The sequence below is a fragment of the Pinus tabuliformis genome, chromosome 6 (genome assembly GCF_031772625.1).
Source record: "Pinus tabuliformis cultivar Carrire ecotype Pingquan chromosome 6, CPIR1, whole genome shotgun sequence".
NCBI classification, from domain to species: domain Eukaryota; kingdom Viridiplantae; phylum Streptophyta; class Pinopsida; order Pinales; family Pinaceae; genus Pinus; species Pinus tabuliformis.
The window spans coordinates 1,352,892,504-1,352,914,431 of record NC_142292.1 but is presented as its reverse complement, the minus strand read 5'-3'; positions in this window follow the sequence as shown (position 1 = coordinate 1,352,914,431).

Sequence of the window (21,928 nt, the reverse complement as noted above, 5' to 3'; positions counted from 1 at the left end):
ATCTGATGGACCTCCTTTTCTCATCTCAAAGGCAGTTATGATTTCGTGAAGTTGTGTCGTAGTAATAGTCTATAGATCCTACTTTTCTTCTATGGCATATACTTTTGATTCAAATTTAGCAGACAAGGATCTTAAAACTTTTTCAACTAAGGTAACTTCCTTTATCACTTCACCCAGATTCTTCATGCAATTAACAACCTCATCTATATGTAAGAAGTAACTAGCTATACTTTCATCATTGTGTGTCTTGAGAGTTTCATATTGAGTTCTGAGAGTTTGCAGTTTAGCATGTTTTACCTGAGAGTCTCCTTCATAGCTTAGAACGATTTTGTCCCATATTTCCTTGGCTGATTTGAGTTGCACAACTTTAACAAACTGTGATTGTGACAAACTTCCCAATAATGTATTGACAGCCTTGGCATTATTTTCATATTGATTTTTACCTGTCGTATCTGTAGGAATTGCTAATGGAAATGTATATCCTCCTTCAACAATTTCCCAGACATCTGTTCCAAGTGATTGAACATAGGTTGTGGTTCTTACCTTCCAATAAACAAAGTTTCTCCCATCAAATATTGGCGGTCTAATGGATCCCCTGCTTTCTTGATTACTCATGATGTTGAATCTTCCTTCATGTGATCAAGCTTCTTCTAAAGGACCTTCTCTGATACCAATTGTTGGAAATAATACTGAGAGGGGGGTGAATCATTATTATCAGATCAATAATTTAATTTTCAAAACTGATTTATATACGCTACTTCAGCTTAGTGAATTAGCATGAATACACAACTGTACTTAATGCAACCAACGTATATGGAAATATATTTTGATTTACCCAAATTATCATGTATTGAAATTTAACCAGTATATTAGGAATTCATTAGATGGTGCAGTAAAATCAGAATAAAGCATCACATATAAGCAACACACATGAACACCAAAGTATAAGGTGGAAACCTAATGTGGGTGAAAACCACCTGCTGTTGTCATCTCTGTCTTCTTTTAATAATAAGAAAATTATGTTTACAATTTTTGTACTGGTGCAGTCTTATACCAGTACGCAGGCTTCTACCTACAGAAGGCTGCAACCTTCTTTGGTTCTCCAGCTTCTACTGGAAGCGAGCTACAACCCCCTAGCTCTTGTACTAGTTGATATGTTTGCTAGTACGTACGTGCTGGCCAAAAAAAGGCTAAAACCTTCTCTTTTCTTCCAGGGACCACGTTTCATAAATTTTCAAACTGGATCCATCAACAACATCATTCAATCATCAAATATATCAGCATCAACCAATCTCCTTTTGAACAAAACAAAACTGAATCAATTAATCACTTTGACAACCCATCAATCTAATCGTTCAAAATGTTGTCACCAAAATATAGTAACCAGAACCCAAGCCAGAACCCATAACACTGCAATAGAAAATAGAAGCAACTAAAACATATTTTATAGGGTATACGCTACTTCCATGTGCCAAACTTGCATGCATACACACTTTCCTCAAAGCGAACCAGCGTACAGATCTGCAAATCAAATTTATGATGTATACACTACTTTGATATGCAGAACCAGCATGTATACGCTCCTTTTCTAAAGTGAAATTGTGTGTATATCTGTAAATGATGATTTAAACATTACAACTATTCCATACTTCAGTCATACCTAGGTCATCATATTTACATACTACAACATGCCGCAATTATTCAGATACATGATCAAACCACATAAATATAATTCACTTCAAGCCTTAAGATCCTGATACATCCTTAGATCTTATCCTTCATCAAATGCTAAGGTTCATCCTTGGCTCAGATCAAGAACAACACCATAAGCTAATAACCTGCATATTATATCTTAATACTTCATAAGATATTCGATACTTGCACACCTTCACCTAATGATCTTCTCCTCCTTTTATAGTTTTAGGCCTTTCTCAATACCATGGAACCAAACCACTTAGGACCAATACCTTGGATCTAATACCTAGGGTCAATACCTTGGACCAATACCGTGGAACAAATACTTCGGACCAAAAATTTAGTTTTCCAAGGTATACGTGCTTTTCCTTCTATGAAAGAGCATGTGCACATATACGCAACTTGTATATAATGAACTAGCATGTATACATGCTTGGTCTGTGGTGAACCTGCGTATACCTCTCTTTCTTCATTCTGTGAACACTAATCTATCATTCTTTGTTGTTTACCTGCTATATTGTGATCTTTCATCTAAGTGAGTTGTTGTCTGAATTGATTCCTGGAAGTTGCCCTGCATTTCATCACATCTATAAACACTACTATCATGCATTCTGTCACATCTGTTATCTCTTCTATAGATTCATCTAGTTACCATATACAAGTGAGTTGTTCTGCTACAAGTGGGTTGCCATCAAGTACAACACATACATCATAATGCCAACAAGAGGAGATCCTAAAGTGGATATTTGGTAATTATCGAAAAACCTTAACTTTGTTCTCCTATCCAATTATCCAAAATGGATATCTAATCACTAAGGTTCAACATTGAGTTTCAAACAAACTGAATAAGGCATAATGTTAGAAGATGCCCCAGAATCAACTAGACAATTGTGAACATTCTTGTTGAAAATTTCAAAAGTAAGGAGAAAGGGAGGTGTATGTGAGTTGGATCTATCTCCAATAATTATAGAATCAATATAGCTATCAGAAACAACATTTTTATTAATAAAAACTTTTCACCTTTTGGCTGATGTGACAGGAGGAAGGAGACTTATCAATAGAATTTAGAGCTTTCAACAGCATATACTTTTTTCATTTGAGCTTTTTTAATTCATACAAGATGATGTTAGCTCTAGTTCTTTTCATATCTTCCAAAATGTCATATTCAATTTTATCTGGGACAACTAAGGTTTTGGAATTGGAACTTTCATTATCATTATTTGGGGACTGATTTGATATTGATGTTGGTTTAGGAGAAGAAGATTTTTGTTGAGGGGAAGTAACTATTTGTTGAACAATTTTTCTTCTAGTTTGTATTGATAGAACGTCTACAAATGTACCAATTATATGCCAAAAAGAATTTAAATCTAATTCCTCTACTTATTATTCTTCATTTTCTTCATCCTTTGCATATATCTCTTTAGTCTCAGCAATAGATATTTCACCACCAGGGGCAATTTGTTGGTTCTTGTTAACAAATGGTCTAAATGGTCTCTTGGATGTGGATACCTCAGCTAGTTTTTCTTTGACACTGGCCATTTCACTAGCTAAATTTTTCATAACCTTATGTAGGCTCTCGATGTCAAAAGAATATTTATCTTTCTTTTAATCTTTTGGAAGATTTATCCTAATGTGATTATAGGTTTTAGGTTATTTAGATGGTGACATTTTTGCAATACTAGAAATTTCTTTCTCTACCTTTAAAGCCTCTTGCATGGCTTCATTGAGAGTGGCTTTTGCAGCACGTTTAACAAACATGGAAATAGACACAGGTAAAGAGGAAGTATAGAAATATATTTGAATTTCAACTCCTGGTTTAGATGTATCATGCATCTTGTTAAGAATCTTGAGGAATCATTGGTTAAAGTATTTAACCTTTTATTTCGGGCCCATTTTTATCCTAGACAACTCAACTAAGATAGTGGATGAAGTCTTGTCATCTCCAAACTTTTTAATAAAAAGGTCTTCAAAAGTATCCCAATCCTAGATGTTATTTGGTTGAAGGGAAAAATACCAAGCTGAAGCCTCTCCTTCGAATGTGTAAGGAAAGAGTCGACATACAATATCCTCTTCTTCAACTCTTCTTAAATTGAGAGATAACATGAAATTATTGATATGGTATTTGAGAAGTTGTTTTTCTTCGGGATCAAATTTAGGAAGCCACTCTTCAGGAATTTTAGGTATATCATGTTGATCACCAGGAACATTAATCGCTCCCTATTTTTTCAAAGGACGAATACGTTGTGGTTTCTGACGTGCCATATTGATGGGTTAATGAGGGGGAGGAAGAGGTGGTTGAAGCAGAAAATATATGGGAGGTGTTGAAGGAGGCTCATTTCCACTATGACTACCAGCAATATTAGGTCTTCTATGTGGGTGTGCTAGCAATGGAATTTCAAGGGGTTTTACTCCTAATCTAAGGCTCTGAGATCTAGTAAGAACACTCAGTTGCAGAGAAGAAGTAGTTTTACTTGAATCAGGAGAGACTCTTCATTATTTCCTGGACTTTGTAATCCCTCAATTCTTTGTCTAATATAATGGATGTCGTCAAGGTTATTTTGATAATATCAAGAATTTGGTGGGAAATTGAGGGAAGGTGAAAGAGTGAATGATTGTTGAAATGAAGTTCCAAGAGGAGAATCAACAAAACTGAAACGTGGAGGAGTTACTTAAAAGGAAGTAGGAGAGATGGAAGAAGTAGGTATGGAAGAAGGTTCAGGTTGTATAGGTGTGGATGAGGGTGAAGGTCTTGACTCAAATTAACTTGATGTTTGTTGAGACCTACTAGCCATTCATTGCCTAGTGCCCTCCTTCTAGTGCCAAAAGTGTTGAAGCCTAGAAATGTATTGACTCAACACAAGAGGAACTACTTGGTCAGAAACCTGATTAGATTATTTTCCATTATTGGAAGTCCTTACTGGAATTTTGGATCCAATTATTCTTCACAAGATGATGCTCCAATGAATGGAGACTTGATTTCAGAAAGTGTTTTTTTTGTATTATTTTAAAATATGGCAAGAAAGTAGTGCAAGAACTTAATCTGAATGAAACTTTATTATACATTATTGATGTATTTACAATTATAGGGTTAAACTTATGTTAACATAAACAAGAGATGCAGAGCGAATTTGTCAATTAAAGATTAATTGAATAAAACTATTATTGAGAGTGTAACTGCAAACATAGAATTTACAGTGTTTCCACAACATGTGAAATGGATGGATCAAACAATATGTACATGAAACAAAATACTTCTTAGCTAAAAATTAATCTAACTAAGAGATCACCTTGAGTTTTCCTGCAAGTTAGTAAAATAATTTTACTAAATGATCTGAAATGAGCTTAACACAACCTGCAACATCCACACACATATAACTAGTAACATGTAAGTATGAATGAGAAAAATGAACAAAATAAATAACATATTTAAATCTAATAGTATAACATCCATTGACATGAAATTTAGAGCAGATGTATGAATACATTAAAAGGAAACTTGTTTAATTAGCACAAAGGAAACATTAAATGTTTTTTTCAAAAGAATAAATAACAAGTTGATTTCGCAAGAGTTTCCATTTTTATTTAATATAAGATAGCAGGTACTGAAATTAGAAAACAAATTTGCAACTTATATATTATATATAATATATATAAGTGTTAAGACAAAACATGCATCAAACACAAACTAGCCAACCGACGACGCAATATCTATGTGACACAAAACAAACTCAACACATGTTAAATGCATATAAATTCATCAAATAAAAAATGTGAATTATATATACATAGAACATATGACGTAGGAAGAAAAGTTAATAAGTCAAAACAATTATGAAATGACCAATTCAACTTTCCTGCTAATCGATAGAGGAGACAGTAGGATAAGTCGAAAATCCGTTTTACAGACCAGAAACAGTCTCGATCGAGCAAATTGACTCAGACTTCCAGCACAATAACACGTAGATGTTTTATACACGCCGAGTGATATGAGATATCCAAACCCCTTTGACGTAACTAAAGACTCGTTTAAATAAGTTTCAGAGCCTTAAGAGTTCGATGCCCTCCATCAAAAATTAAATCTAATTCTAAATGAGTACATAGTGTAATTCGAACTAAGATTGGCCTAACTGTTACATATTCGTCCCTTCCTAGAATGATCTCGAGCGAATTAAACTATTTTTTCTACGTATAGCCAATGAAGGTGTATACTTATGGGTACAATTTGGCCAAGTTGACCAAGAATCTTGAGATCCTCCATTTTTAGATCATTCAACTTGGAGAGAGCACCAGGGAATATCATGCAGTTCTGCGCAACTACCAACCAGTGTTGTAAATTCTCTCCTTTGGAAATAAAAATTGTAGGAGAGAATGTGTTCTGGTCCTTTAAGAAAACAAAAAACGTTATTAGTGGATAAATATATTTAATAAAACAATTTAAAAATTAAAGCATCGTAAAAACCGTCCAGTAAACACAAGCTTGTGAATGTTATCAAACCATCGTGAAGGAGTATATGTTGTGGAGGAATGTAACCAACAACTTTTAATGTATAGGTCAGCCTGGACACATGCCAAGAATCAATATAATATGGTTGACTAACTTTTGTGGAAAATAACGCCATTGTATGGTGTAATACCAAAGTTTGTAATTTTCAGTCACTTGTAAATGGAATTTTTGGTCATCAAATTTTTGAAATGGGAAAACATGACTTTCAATATTTACAAAAATATTTAAAAACTAAAGTAATAACAAACTAAATGAAGACTACATAATAGTAGACGACAACAACAAAAAATTGTTAATGAAACATGTGTTTATACAAATAAAAAAATTTATTAACAAATGTTTATAACATTATAACATTATTAAAAAAAAATGCTTGTGCAACAACAAAAATGTTTATAACATTATTAAAAAAAATTAATAAAAACAAAAGATATATTAATAAAAATATTTATGAACAAAACAAAAATATTTATAAACAAAAAATAGTAAAAATAAAAAAACAAAAAAAAAAAACAATTATCAATAAAATCATTTCACATTTCAGGGAAACCATTGTTCTTGTTTGAAAGGGTTCATCGATATATAATTTTTTTTTTTATGATATGACTAATCTATTTTCCTTAATCCATGAATACCGAGTGAACGTGTGATCTCAATGTGTAGTGCGTGATGGAAAAACGTCTCGAGGGAAAGCAATCAAGTGTGATAAATGTCACTGGAGGGAAGGAAAAAAATAATGTGAAATTTCATCTTGCACTAAGCGAAGCGTAAGAAGAAAACTACACTTTACATTAATAAGATCAATACTAATATCAAAACTAAAAAGGAAATGAGAATTTGATAGAACAATGGCTCCGATTTATGTGAAAAAATCAAACTGAAATGGGAGTTGTTGTAGCTAGAACAACAGGTGAGAAACTGGGAAGACTAGTTATCTCTGTTCAGGTCAAAGGAAGAGAGTAAATATTAGTATGTAAAGAAACTAAAATCCATGACTCAAGATACTCATAATCAAGAAAATACATGCAAATTGAAATAATGAGAAAATATTTTTCTAAAAACCTTCACAACATGCCTTAACCTAGAATGCAGTTTATGATATGTAGAAGTAGCACAAAGGTTTATGATTTGATTACTGAGTCACACCTAATATCATTTAACATGTACGTTTATATATTGTAATTTCTAGACCCGACATTGCTTCGCTACCAGCGAACCTAGATAGTACCTTGGTGAAGTTACCATCGTATAATGCATGCACTTATGTGTTGCCAGCAAGTGTCCATAGCCCTAGCGGTTTTACATACACTTCCCACACAATCAGTGCTTTCAAATTTCGTGTTACTGCCTTTTTTATTATTATCACTTGTTTAAAGAATTTCTTTAAGTATTTTGTTTTTTTTTTAATTAGGCAAGGAAAGTAAGGTGATACAGAAAGTTATGTAAAAAGGCCAGAATACATGGGATGGCATTTAGTGTGTTGTTCATTTTAGGGCTTACCTTATCTTATGTATTTTTTATGATGGTGCATTTAGTTAAAATAATATGAATTTCTAAGTAAGATATAAGTGAGGAGCATTTGCGAATACTTCCTTGTTAAGAGTAATGTGACATGAAAATCCAACTATGATGAAGATGATCATGTATTTGACTTCAACATACTTTTAAAATGATTCTCTTATAGAAAAAATAAGACCTAAGTGAGAGATAAAGATGAGCTTGTCACCACTGTTATAACTGAAACAACCTTCACACCAAAAATATACAGATGATTAATTACACATTTACAAAGGTTGTTTTCATTTTCAAGGAAATTATTTTTTAAGAATTTGTCCATTTACTCGTATGTTTTCCTCTATTCCATCTAGAGTTTGAAGGAAGAAAGTAGATGAGCCTATCATTTGGGAAATTTGAAATGGTCCAAGCCACAACTTTTGGAATCTTGTGTCTTTTCCTTTGTCTTCATGGGCTTTGACCCATTTCAAGACTAACTCTCCAACATTGAAAATTTTGTCACTAGAGTATGATTATCGAACCATTATTTTACAAGTTTCTGATGATTAATCAAAGATTCATTAGCTTTGCTTCTAGCTTCTTCTGAAATATTTGGGCTTACCTATGTTGTAAGCAAGAACATGGTTCTTCCTGTATAGATTGGACTAAGAATATTGATGGAAAAGTAATATTTGGGGATAAAATAGCTTCTTTGCCATAAACCAAGAAAGAAGTACCTATCGAGCTTTTATGTGCTATCCTGATAGCCCATAAGGGATTAATCAGTGCCTTGTCCCAATTTTTTTGTTTCTCATCAACAATTTTCTTAATGATTTAGAAGGTTCTTTTAAGTGGATTCTGCAAGACCATTACCTTATGGGTAATAGTTAGCATAATATTAAATTTGTATACCTTTTTGAATTTCAAAAACTATAAGTGGAGCTGAAGAAAAGTAAGAAGTGTTTTCAAAAATTAAAGTGTTGGGAAGACCAAACCTAGTAATATTATTATGTTCAATAAATGAAATAACTTGTTCAGAAGTAACATATTTCAAAGATATAGCCACCACCCATCTTGTAAATAAATCATTTGCAGTAAGAATAAATCTATGTTCCTTTTATGGGTTTGGAATGATCTCACCAACGTTGTCAAGTCCCCATTGTTCAAACGGTTGATCAATCACCACAGACTATAAAGGGATTGTTGGTCTTTTGGCTCTCCCTTTAATTTTTTTCACGTAGGCATGTGCATCTTTGAATAAGGTTGGCTAGTAGTAACCTACATGCAAAATTTTGTGAGCAGTTGTGTTACCAGCAAAGTGACCACCAGCTGATCCATCATGAAGTTCCTACAAAACCTTTTCATCATATGATTTCTCTAAACAATGAAGAAAAGAATAATCATAATTTTTATGAAAAAGAACACCATCAATGATCCTATACTGATTAGATTTGAATATCAAAGCAGTTTTTTTCTTAGTATCTAAATGTAAAGGTGTAGTACCATGAGTCAAATAATATATCAAATCAACATACTAAGAATCAGGGTTTGAATATACTTGTTTTATTTACTGCACTTCTTGCTCATCAGAAACGTCATGAGCATTAGAATCAATCACCTTAGTCATTACTGTACATAGCCTTGGACCACACACGATTTTGGCAGGTTTGATTTCAATATCATATTCGTGAACGGAACTTACCTAATGGGCTCTTTTTTCTCCAAGATATTTCTGTACTAACAAATTTCGAACTATGGGGAATGGAACAATGAGTTTTGTGTGAGACTAAATCAAGAATGGCCTAAAATGTTTGATGGTTTTGAACACATCATAGGCTTGTTTCTCAACATCAAAGTATTTCAATTTTTCTCCTTGAATACTCAAACTATCAAATGAAATTTGTACCTCAACATTTTGATCATTTCTTTGAGTTAGTAGAGCCACATAAGATTGATCAGATCTGAAACTGTAGAGAATGAATTCATTTCTAAAATTTGGAGAGAGTAAACCAAGAGAATTTATGATGGCTTGTGTAATAGAATGGAAAGCATCCTTCTCAAGGTTATTCCACTTAAATGAGTTATTTATGTTTAGAGGGCATAGGACATTTTGAGTGAACTTAGGAACAAATATCCTAACAAAATTAATTTATCTAGGAAATGATTGCATATATTTTTATTATTCGTTAATCGAATGGTTAATATTGTTTCAATTCTATTATGGTCGATGGAGATGCCTTCTTTTTATACAATGAATCCTAGTAATTTACCTTCGGTGAGTGCGAAAAAATATTTTTTAGGATTCAATGAGATTCCATATTTCCGACATCTTTCAAAATTTTGTTCCAAATTATGTAAGTGATTAGATTTCCTTTTTTGGTAAATGATGATGTCATCCAAGTAAACAACAACAATTTTATTAACCACACCTCTAAAATTTGTGTCCATTTCTCTTTGAAAATTTTCACCCACATTGATGAGCCCAAAATGAATCTTTTGATATGCATATGTACCCAATTTAGTTCTAAATTTTGTTTTAAGCCTATTGTTTGGGTGAACTAAAATTTGATTGTAACCCAAAAATCCATCAAGAAAATATAGCATTTCAGATCTAGACACTACTTGAAGAATTTGTTCCATAGGAGGAAGTGGGAAGTTATCTTTTTCAAAAGCCTTATTCAGGTTTCAAAAATCGATACATAACTGAATGTCACCATTATTATTCCTTATGGGTAGTAAGTTAGAAACCCATTTAGAGTGTCTTACGGGAAATATAATTTTAGCCGTTAATAGTTTATTGAGTTTAGCCTCAATTTGAGATTCAAGATTTGGATGAAATTTCCGTAACTTTTGTTGAACAGGTTTCGATTGAGGGATGATTAGGATTGTGTGTTGAATAATGGATGTGTCAACAGGTCTAAGATCATTGTATGACCAAGAAAAAACATCCTTATACTGCTTGAGGAGATTTATTAATGCAATTATTTCTGAAGATGAACATCCTAATCCAATATTGACATTTTAAAGATTTTGGACTATACCTAATTTGTTGATTTCATGACTCATAGTAGGACTATTTGTTTTAGAATTTACAAAGTTTTTGAACCTATATTGAAGATCATAAAAGTCCTCTAGCTTAACCAGAGACTTGGGAATAAAATTTTCAGTTCTGAGATTATCACCTTTGAAAGATTTGTTAATTTCAAGATTATGAGCTTTTTCATCAATGACATGATTTTAATATGTACCTTAAAATGTAAGAAATTTAATTATGTCATTATCATCATTGAACACACGTAGATTAGTGATGTTATCTGAGATGGAAGGTTTGAAAATTAATTCTATCGAAAATCGATCAAGTTTGAAATCTTTTGGGGGAATTAATTTTGAAGCCACATTAGCTAACAAATAAGAACTGGAATTTTAGAGTTTTGAGATGGGACTAATATTGAATCACAAAAAATTATAGATTAGATTTTGGAATAGAGATTAGTAATTTTTCAGATTGTTGGAGACAAAGTTAATAACGTTTCTGAGCCTCCAAACACTTTAATATCCTACACATTCATACTAATAGCCTTTTTAATACCTTTCACTAATGCTTCATTCTCAACTACGTTGTTGGTATATTCGAATTGTAAACTACAAGTTAACATTATCTTTTCACCATTAGGGCTTACAAGAATGCAACCTACACCAGCTTCATCATTTGATTTTGATCTGTCAAAATATAAAGTCCAAAAAGGGTTAATTATATACCGTTCATCTCAAATGCATAAGGTCTTACCCAATGATGAACACTTTTCTTGGTATCTATACCCAGCTGTACCAACCAAGACTCTGCATGCACTTCATTATTCAGGAAACACTTATCCACCAAGTCAGGACAGATATAATTATAGTTATATCCAGGGTCAATCAAGATAGAAACAACTTGATCACAAATATTACCTTCCATCTCGATAATACGTGTCTGATGATAATCTTGCCTATTATCCAATGTTACATAAATCGAAGGAATTCTTTTTCCAACATATCCTATTGTTTGTGCCTCCTAAGCACTGTAAATATGAGGTTTTCCACCCTGATGTTATTGAAAATCTCCCTTGCGATGATCCTTGCCATAAGTCCAACACTGCAAAGGATTCCTTCCATCACCCTTATTCTTATCCTTAGAAAGAAATCCATGTCCTCTGTCAATTGCATTGAATTTCTTATATGACGTTGCATTCTCCTTGTTACCTACATCCTGAGGTCTTCCTCGCTTCTTATCCAACATTCTGTTAGTCTTGTCATTCCCTTTCCAACACTTCTTAGGCTCAAACTTATGCTTAGATGACTCATAACAATATTTCAACTTCCCAATGACATTCTCCAATCCCTGAGGCTCATTATACTCAATTTGATCCTTAAATTCTAATGGAAATCAACTAACTAATCTTTGAAATTTTCTCTTATTATCCTTAATAAATGGCACATACCTCAATAGCTCCAAAAACTAAGTCGTGTGCTATTCATCTATCATAGGTCTCATCCTAAACTTGTAGAACTCCTTAGTCTTACCATAATAATATCTCGCATACAAGTAATTCTTTTAAAAGAGTCTTTTAAACCCATTCTAACTCAACTCCTTTTCCTGATGTCTCTAACATGCTTCACATATTCCCACCGGATGTTTTCTTTTCCATTGAGACTGAAAATAATATACTTGGCTTTCATGTTCTCTATATAATCATGTAGCTCAAAGAACTTCTTCATCCCAAGCAGTCATGCCTCTAAATCTTCTAGTTTCTTCATCTCTCCATCAAATCTAAGAGGTTTGGATTTCTTGAACTCATCTGGGAAGTATCCCCTCTTACTCCCCCTAGATCTGATAGTGATGATAGTGATCATGGCCATGATACTTCTCTTATCCAAAACTAAAATAGAACCCATAACCACTACCTATCCTATCAAGTGTATCCAAGAACCTGCCATATTTGACTATGTCATCCTTATATGGCCTATGCCGTGATCGATATTTTATATCATATGCCCCATTAGTTATATCATCCTATCCATAGTTTATTCGTGCATGTTCCTATCTCAGAAAATATGATAAATTCTCAAGAATCATTGCATTAACCTCTGCTTGGTTTTCATGTGCCCTAGGAAGTCTTTCCTATGATTAAATTTGTCAGTATCTTCCTTGCAACTACTTATATCTACCTTTAAAATTCTCAAAGTATCTACTACGCCAGGAGAATAATTATATCTGTGTTTCTCATTTGATCTATAAGGAGAGTCATGTGAACTGTAATCCACCATCTTGATTTTCATCTTTGATATTCTTCCTGCAAAAATACCATGTCAGATAAACAACATATAAACATGATGAAACATTCCTTATTGAAGTTCATCGGAGGCTATCTCATCTACACAAATCAGCCCATATTAGCATAATGTATTTATATATAGAGAAATCAAAATACCAATTGTCCCAACATCACTATCATGATGGAAGAAAACCACAACAATAATCATCACAATACATATAAAACAAACACACAGACAATGAACATGCATGCATGAAAAACATATTATGCCCATCAAATCCAAGTGTTTGAACCTGGAGGTTCTAATACCACCTTATAACCACCCCCTCCCACATTTACCCAATTTCACAACCCTTCCAAGGTAGACATGAGGTGAAGAGTTACTATGACCTGGCCCGACCTCCAAGCTTTAGATATGAAAGTGGGGCTAACAGCTTACTACTCTCAAACATCACTCAGGGATGAGAGAACAACCCTAGGTGACTAAAGCCTAATTTGAGCTAATTTTCTCACATCTTAAGCCCCAAAGGTTTTTGGAAATACTAAGAGGGGGGTGAATCAATATTTATTTTTCAATTATTACTTTACTATTTAATATCACTTAGATAAACATAAAATGAAAAATAAGAAAAAATACTTTTATTAATCAGAAATAACGAGGACTCCAATCCTCTTCTTTTTAATAAATCAAGTAAAATAATAACTAGGGCTCCAACCCTAAATGAAGACACCAATCTCCAATCCACTAGGTTCCAACATGTACTTTTCCAAGCACCAACTTGGAGTTCACCCTATCTTTCCAAGGCTCCAACCCTGTCTTCCCAAGGCTCCAACCTTGTCATTTTGAGGCACCAAAATCTAGGGCTCCAACCCTCTCTCTAGTACAAGCTCCAATCTGGTATCTTAAGGATTGATATCCTCTATGGCTCCAACACTTTTCTTTGATTCTTCAAGGTAAGATCAACAATTATTCACAACTCCCAACATCTTTTGAAATGATCCCTAACAATATCTTCACCTTCAACACTGCCCTCAAACGATCTCCAAGGAACTTATCTCATCAGTGATAAATTTGCCCTCTTATGAATATGTCTCCACATCTCTTCATGTACCCAAACAATTTCTCAAAGGTTACATCATAATGGCTAATGCATCATGATCTCCAAGGATCTCCATGAATCTTCAAGGTTAGATACATGGCACTCTCCAAGATATACAAGGTTCCAAAATAGTCTTCAAGCCTGCTCTAGTTAGGGTCTTCTCCAACAACTACACAATAGGAATTTTTCAAGATATCTCCAAGACAAATCTACAAAGCCTTCTCCAGTATACTTTCACACTACTCTTAGAGTGTTCTTCAATAAGCTATCAAAATTTGAAGTGTCACTCAAGATTTCAATCACTACAATAATAAGTACAACATCCCAATTCTCAAAGGCTCCTTTCTCTTCACAGATGTTCATGACTTCAAGTCGGAAAAAAACTTCACACTTTTCTTAGACTACTCCACTACGATTCCCCAACATGTTCTTCAAATTCAGTTACAAGATTGTCTTCAAAATTGTTACGTTGAAACAATGTTGCAATGTTCAAAGGTTGCTCTTAGACTTGCACAATAAATCTTCAAGACTCCAAGATAGTTCTTCCAGGATGTTCTTCTAAAATCTCTTCAAGGATTCCCTCAAGGGTATACCCAAGGGAGATCCAAATACACTTCAATATGTATATTGATTTTCAAGAAGTCTGCTCCAATATGTGTCCTTAATAGGTTGCTCCAATATGCTTCAAAGACTGCTCTCAAATCTATTCCAAAAATATTCCCAAAGATTGCTTCAAGTTCGGGTTTTGCAGTTGCGATCTTCACTAGTTTTCCATAGGGGATCTATAACAAAGGATATAAGTCTTCAAGCAATGCAAGCTTCCAAAGGTCCATGAGAACGATGTCTGACCTAGCTTCTTCAAGTCATAAAATCAAAATAAATTTTTCTGCAGGTCTGCAAAATATTCCACTTATACTTGTCCACAGTTCTGTAACAAAAGTAATAACAGGTTTGTAATAATGATCAAATGAGCCACATGAGGGTCGAATTGCAAGCCTATAATAGGTCAAATTTCAAGTTTTTAATAGGCCAAATTTCAGAGGTATTGTGCAGCTTTGAAAATATAGCTATGTTACAAACACGTTGTAGGCCTATTATGGGTGTTACAGAGGCCAAAAATCAAAGTTTTCTATAGGTCTGAAATCTGCAACTATTGGTCTGAAATTTGTCACATTTTCAAGCTTCGTCTACATTAAATCCAAGCTCCCTCTGCCAAGTTCGAGTCCAAGCATTAAGAAAAATATTCTCAAAGGAATCTCACATAAGATGTCAAATACCCATGCAAAATTTGTTTCTTCTTCACTTCATATCGAAATCTTTTTATTCCTTTTCTTCATAGAATTTTAGATTTTTATCTTAGCCAAATTTTTTTCCAAATAAAGTAGAATAAGCTTGTATTTATATTGGTTTGATTCACAAGGAATAGACGTGACCTTTGGTAGGAAAGTCGACTTATGCAAATTAATAAATGTTGATTTTAAATCAATTTCCTCTTGAGATGTTTGTGTATATATTTAGGATTAATATGTCCACTGGTACTATTAGTGCAGAGCTCCACTGTAACACATGAACACTCAGATCCACAACTACAAAGTGTCCTTCTTTCTTGATTGTCTTATCTACCAAGTTTAGAATGAAATTGTACAACTTCGTATATTGCTAGACACCAAAGTGTCTCAATTTCAATGTTTTCTCCTTTTCAATCTAATATTAAAAAAAAAAAGTTGTCAAGAATAACTACATTTTTCCGGTTCTATGAAACATCCATTTGATTCCTTATGACCATCTTTAATGGTTGGTATTAATAATGTGGCCCAAAAATATTTTGATAGCAAAACAACATCTGCAATCTAAACATGATGATAGTGTGGGTCATAGGATTTGAAATTTTATATTGTAATGACACATCATAAAAACTATAACCATGATCATTTGTTGAAGCTTACCGATCTTGTCAAGTATGTTTGTGACATTCATCATAGCATAGTTTGTTACCTTATTAAGATAGTTATCATAACATCCATATTCTAGGGTTTTATTAATGTACTCAACATGTGCATCTAGGGTTTTATCATTAGAGTTTTATTCCTAGGGTTTGAACATAATGTTACGGAAACATCATGACAGGGTTATTCTTGCATCACAAGAATATTTTCCACCTCTAACATGCCATATTGACATCAATGACAACTTTCACAAATAAATTCATGTAAACACTAGTTCAAATGGCTAATTAATTACTGAAAAAATGACTAAAATTTGCATATAAACGACCATTTTTCAGTGGGTGACCAATAGTAGCTAATTTACAGTATCTTATAACGCGACCAACTTTTAGTCGTTTTTAGTTTAGCCATTAATTAATTGTCTCAATTTTATCATCTAGCAGTATATTTAGTCATAAATTTGGTCATTAATTTAGCCATTGATTTAGTCATTAATTGTCGCAATTAATGACCAAATATACAACAAAATATATTACTATATGATTACCTGAGAAAACCAATTAATGACCAAAGAAATATGACCAAAAAGTTGGTCGTGTTATACGATACTATAAATTAGCTACTAATAGTCATATATATGCAAATTTTAGTCATCCTTTGAAAACAATTAACGACTAAAAAAATGTGACTAAATTTTAGTTGTGTTATAAGATACCATAAATTAGCTACTTATAATCATATATATGTAAAATTTATTCATCATTTGTAATCATAAATTTATCATTTTTCATTAGTCATTTATATGTTTTTGGTAGTTCATATTCATTATATAAACGACTAATTTACTAATTTTGATTCATTTCATTCATAATCATTATAAATGACTAATTTAGTCATATATTCATTTTATTTTTGCTCATCATTTATCAATATTAACTATTAATTTAGTAGTTTTAGATTGATTTATGGGTTCATTATTAATCAACATAAATTAATTAGTATGATTTTGTGATTAAATTAAAACAAATGGCATACAATGTGCATGTTCATCTAATATAATAACACAAAGTTACATATGTAAATTACAAAACTAAATAATATCAAGTGCAAATAAAAATAATTTCAATTACATAAATTTTATTATATAAAATGTCAAGTATTACAATATGAGCTTCCAACTTAATATTGGTTGGACTACAATTTACACATGAAATATTGTTTCATCATTTCAAAACATTATCACTATGTTCCCAAGGAATTGCAAGTGAATTCACCAACTCTGAAGACTTGACCACCAGTCTCTATGTTTGTGTCTTATGCAAGATATTGGCTCTAAGGGTATCACTAGACCGGTTCTTTTCTATCTCATTTTTCATTTGTTGCTCCAGTGTTATTGTTCTCCTCTTTCTTCAATTTATGCTTCTTACCATCAATATTGAATTCCTCTCCTGAAAATGAAAGAAAATACAATTTAGAGTATTATTAAGACATGAAAAATTATGAATACTGGAGTATAAACTAAAGTAGACTATAAAATATTTATCTGACATATACCTTAACATCAGCAATGCCAATGTCATTTTACCCCATAAAAGCAAGAAACTCGAACAAGTTTTCTTCAGTTGAAGATAGTGGCCCTTATGTGGCCATATGACCTATTTAAACAAAGAAAGTAAAACATCACCATAGAAAAGAATAACTTTGTAACTTAGTTATATTCAACGCTCAGAGAAATCTTAGGCATAATGATGCAAAAAAGTTACATGTTAAAAAGCTTATGTCATAGATAACTTGTTAAAACAAATAATCTGAGTTGTGATGTTTAACCCTTCTTTTATTCGCAAAAACATTTCATTCTCTAATATGTGAACTTGGTCAAGTATATAGACAACCTGTGCTCAAATGACAAGATCAAAATAAAAAAAAATTAAAAGTCATGAAAATATTTTAACACAAAACAACTAAAAGGTTTTCAATTAATATCATGTAATACTAAACTCATCTTCAATCTTTGGATGTTTTTTAAATGGACATGATACCAAGTATTTTCAATTTCATAGTTAAAATACAAAACAAAATCAAAAGAAACATTCAAAATACAATCAAATAATAAAGAGATGATGTCATGGAATGAACATTGCAATGATAAGAAACTTGTTTACCTGGTTGCTAGTGTCTTGTCTAGCATTCCTAAAACATTTGCTTGCCCAAAATAACCATGAGGTGAAAGAATCGAAACATTAAAAACCTTAGAAATCTCTACTAGAAACATTTCTAAAGTCAATGGCTTAGATGCCTGAAGGATCTTCAACAACAAGTGAATCATATCGAAGACATGCTCTACATTGTCTCCCTGTCCTTTTTCTAATCCCATTTCTTGTAACCTTCCCACACCAGAGTCAAGTTATAACAATCAAACGAAGGCATAAAATATATATCCTTTGCTTAAAATATATATCCTTTACACAATCAAAGGAAAGCATAAAATATATATCCTTTGCATATGCAAATGTAGTGCTAAGTTAAAATTCCTATATTTTGGGAGTGGTAGCAATACAAAATATTTTCAAATGGTATGTTAATGAATGATGTAAGTAGAAGCATCCATTATCTAAAATATCCAATGGAATTTTTAAAAAAGTAATAGCATCTTATCAAGAAATAATGTAAATTACGACACCATCACCATGCAAAACTTGCCGATATGATTAATGATATGCCATTTAAGTTGTAAATTCTTCTATAATACCTCAAAAGTATCATATGCATATTTGCAGCACTTGATTTGAATTCCCTCTCTCATGAGAGATTTCAACATTTGACTTGCTTCTTCAAAATGTATGATGATCATCAAGAAGGGGTTTATTAAAAGAACCTTTCTCACCTATACTACCACTATGTGGTCTCCCCTATCATAATTTATCGACCTCCTTGAAGCTCAAGCCTTTCATCTCAGGAACAATAGCAAGGACAAAAAGGAATGTAGCACCAACAATAACTGCAAATACTATAAATGTTTTGGATGTGCCCAACACATCAATCAAAGGTAGGAATCTCTTTGAAACAATCAGATTAAATATCCAGCAAATTGTTGTAGCATTGCTTCCACACATACTTCTATATTTTGAAGTAGAAATTTTGAATTGACTATCCATGGAGCTAGTCCCTTGTCAAGTGAGACATATGTTATATATAAAACCAAGCCACAAACAACAAGCCAGCCATAGTTAATTGGACCTACATCATTGTACCAAGAGTGAAAATGATGGGAATAGTATTACTCAGATGTTAGTCTTTTTATTAATGAGATGTGAGGGAATTATTTATGCCTGATCCCCCAATACAACATCCAACGTTATCCTTTTTTCAACATGGCATATGGGTTGGGAAAACCCAAGAAAAAATGGGACCCTGGTATGGAAGGCCTCGTACTCCGTTGAACTCAACAGTGAACCAAGGCCATGTTATCTATATAGAGCTGCTAAAATAATGAGTTTTAAATCTTGCATGATCTTTAAATCCCTAACACTTGCAACAGTACCCCTGCTAAGAAGGCTTGAAATTCGAAATAGTTTAGGGAGATGGAAGGGGTTTCATGCCATAAGGACATGATATTTTGATCACAAGACTAATTATTTTCTTGATCATGCTATGGAAATGAGATATCTTTCAGCAAAGGTGGTCTCGTGGAAGCTCAACACTGAAATTTGTGAACAAAAACAATGTGTTTACACTCAAGAAGTTAATTCAGGTAATATTGATATTATCTGTAATTTTTCGAAGGGATATGCTGGAGGAACTATCATCTAAATTGTTTCCATGTGTTCTAATTCAATTATTGCTTGAAATCTATGATAATGTTGGATTGGCTTTGCAATTCTTCAGCTTGTTAGAAGAAAAACATATTATTGAGCAAACTATACAAATTCACTCAACTCTTATTCATATATTGATAAGGGAAAAGTTGTATAGTGATGCACAGGTTGTAATAGATCATTTTGTTATTACTCGCAAGGATCAATCCCCAATTTCAAGCATTTTTGGGGCATTAATTTCTACATATTTAGGTTATTCGGTACCTATATAACTTTAAAATTTAAACAAGACTTGTGCACAATGTCAAATGATGCTAGAAGTTGCTAACATATTACAAGTCTTTGCGGGTGACGTTCATTGTTGCAATATGCTTCTTAAATCTTTAGATCATATGGAACAACTGGAATTAGTGATGGAAATCTTTAAATAATTGCAAGAAATGGGATTTTGTCCAACTACTAATACTTGGAATTATGTTGTTGAAACTTTTTTTTATAGGGTTAAGCTACGAGAAGCCCCCAAAATTATACAAGCCATCCATCAAACAGGCTATGTTCTTGACTTTCGTAGCTATGATTTACTCATTGATGGATACTACATGGAAAGTAGAGTGTTATAAGCTCCTGATAGTGTGAATGATCTCATTTCACAAGGAGGCTTTGTGCCTCAAATAAAAACTTATAATGCACTTATCAAAGGTCTCTGCAAGATAGGTAATTTGAAGGATGTCTACTACCTCGTACAACAAATTCATCAAAGGATATTGAAACCAAGCTTCAAAATTTATACAGTTTTAATTGAAACTCATTTGTAGAAGGGAAGCATTAGACAAGATACATAGCTACACAATCAAATTCTAGAACATGGTCTTCTCCTTGACATAGCTAGATACAATTCATTCATTGGCATGCCTTGTAACCTTGGAATGGTAGAGGAAGTGAATAATCTTTCTTTCAAATGTTAGACCGAGGATTAGTTCCTACATCAACCATTTTCTCTACAGTTGTGGAGATTAACTGCCTCAAGGGCAATGTTGAACAACTAAACATAATCCATGATGACATTATTAGAAAAGGTATAGTATTGAATGCTCCAACTTATACTACACTGATTGAAGGGTTGTATAAAGGAGGAAAAATGGAAGAAGAAAATGAATGGTTTAATGAAATGTAGGAAAGGGGTTTGAATCCCAAAAAAAGTAGCTATGTCAAGCTTATATACAGCCATTACTAGAGTGGGAATTCAAGGATGGAATTGAAGTTGTTGGAGGAAATGATTCACAAATGTTTTCCTCCTCCTGCCATATCTATCTACAAAATGGTTGTTGGTGGGATTTAGGAGGATGGAGAGATTCAGGAAACTCATAGTATTTCTATTAAAATACTAAAGAAAGGTCTCATACTCCAAAAAAAGTATTTATGCCACACTAAGTCTTGGGCACTTGTGGGAAGGAAATATTCAAGAGACTTTGGTTCTAATGGATGAAATGCTCGCAAAAGGCATTGTTCCAAAATCAGGCATATGCATACTGTTCATTACCCAACTTTGCATGCAAAGAGAAACAAATGCAGCTGATAAAATTTTTCATTGCATGATCAATAATGGGTTGTAGCCCATTGTTTCAAATTATAACATTTTAATTGATGGTTATTGCAAGGAAGATAGAATGCAAGGAAGCTTTAAAAGTGTAGGAGAAGACGGTCAAAAATTATTTGGCTTCTAACATTAATACTTTCAAGATACCCATCAGTGGGTTCTGTGTAAAAGGAGAGTTGGAGGCAGTTGAATGACTCTTCGATGATATGCTAGATAGGGGGTTGACTCCAGTTGTTTCTTACTATGATGTTATCCATGGCTATTGCAGGAGTGTAAAATTAGAGGCAACATTTAGAATTAGGGATAACATGCCAGTTAAAGGCATAAAACATGATGTGGACACTTACAACACACTTAATTGTGAAATTTTACACTTCTGACAAAAACAGTTAATGGGAAAGGAGGGAACCCAAATCAGCTACCAGTGATAAGTTACTGATGGCACACACAAGTTAAGATATC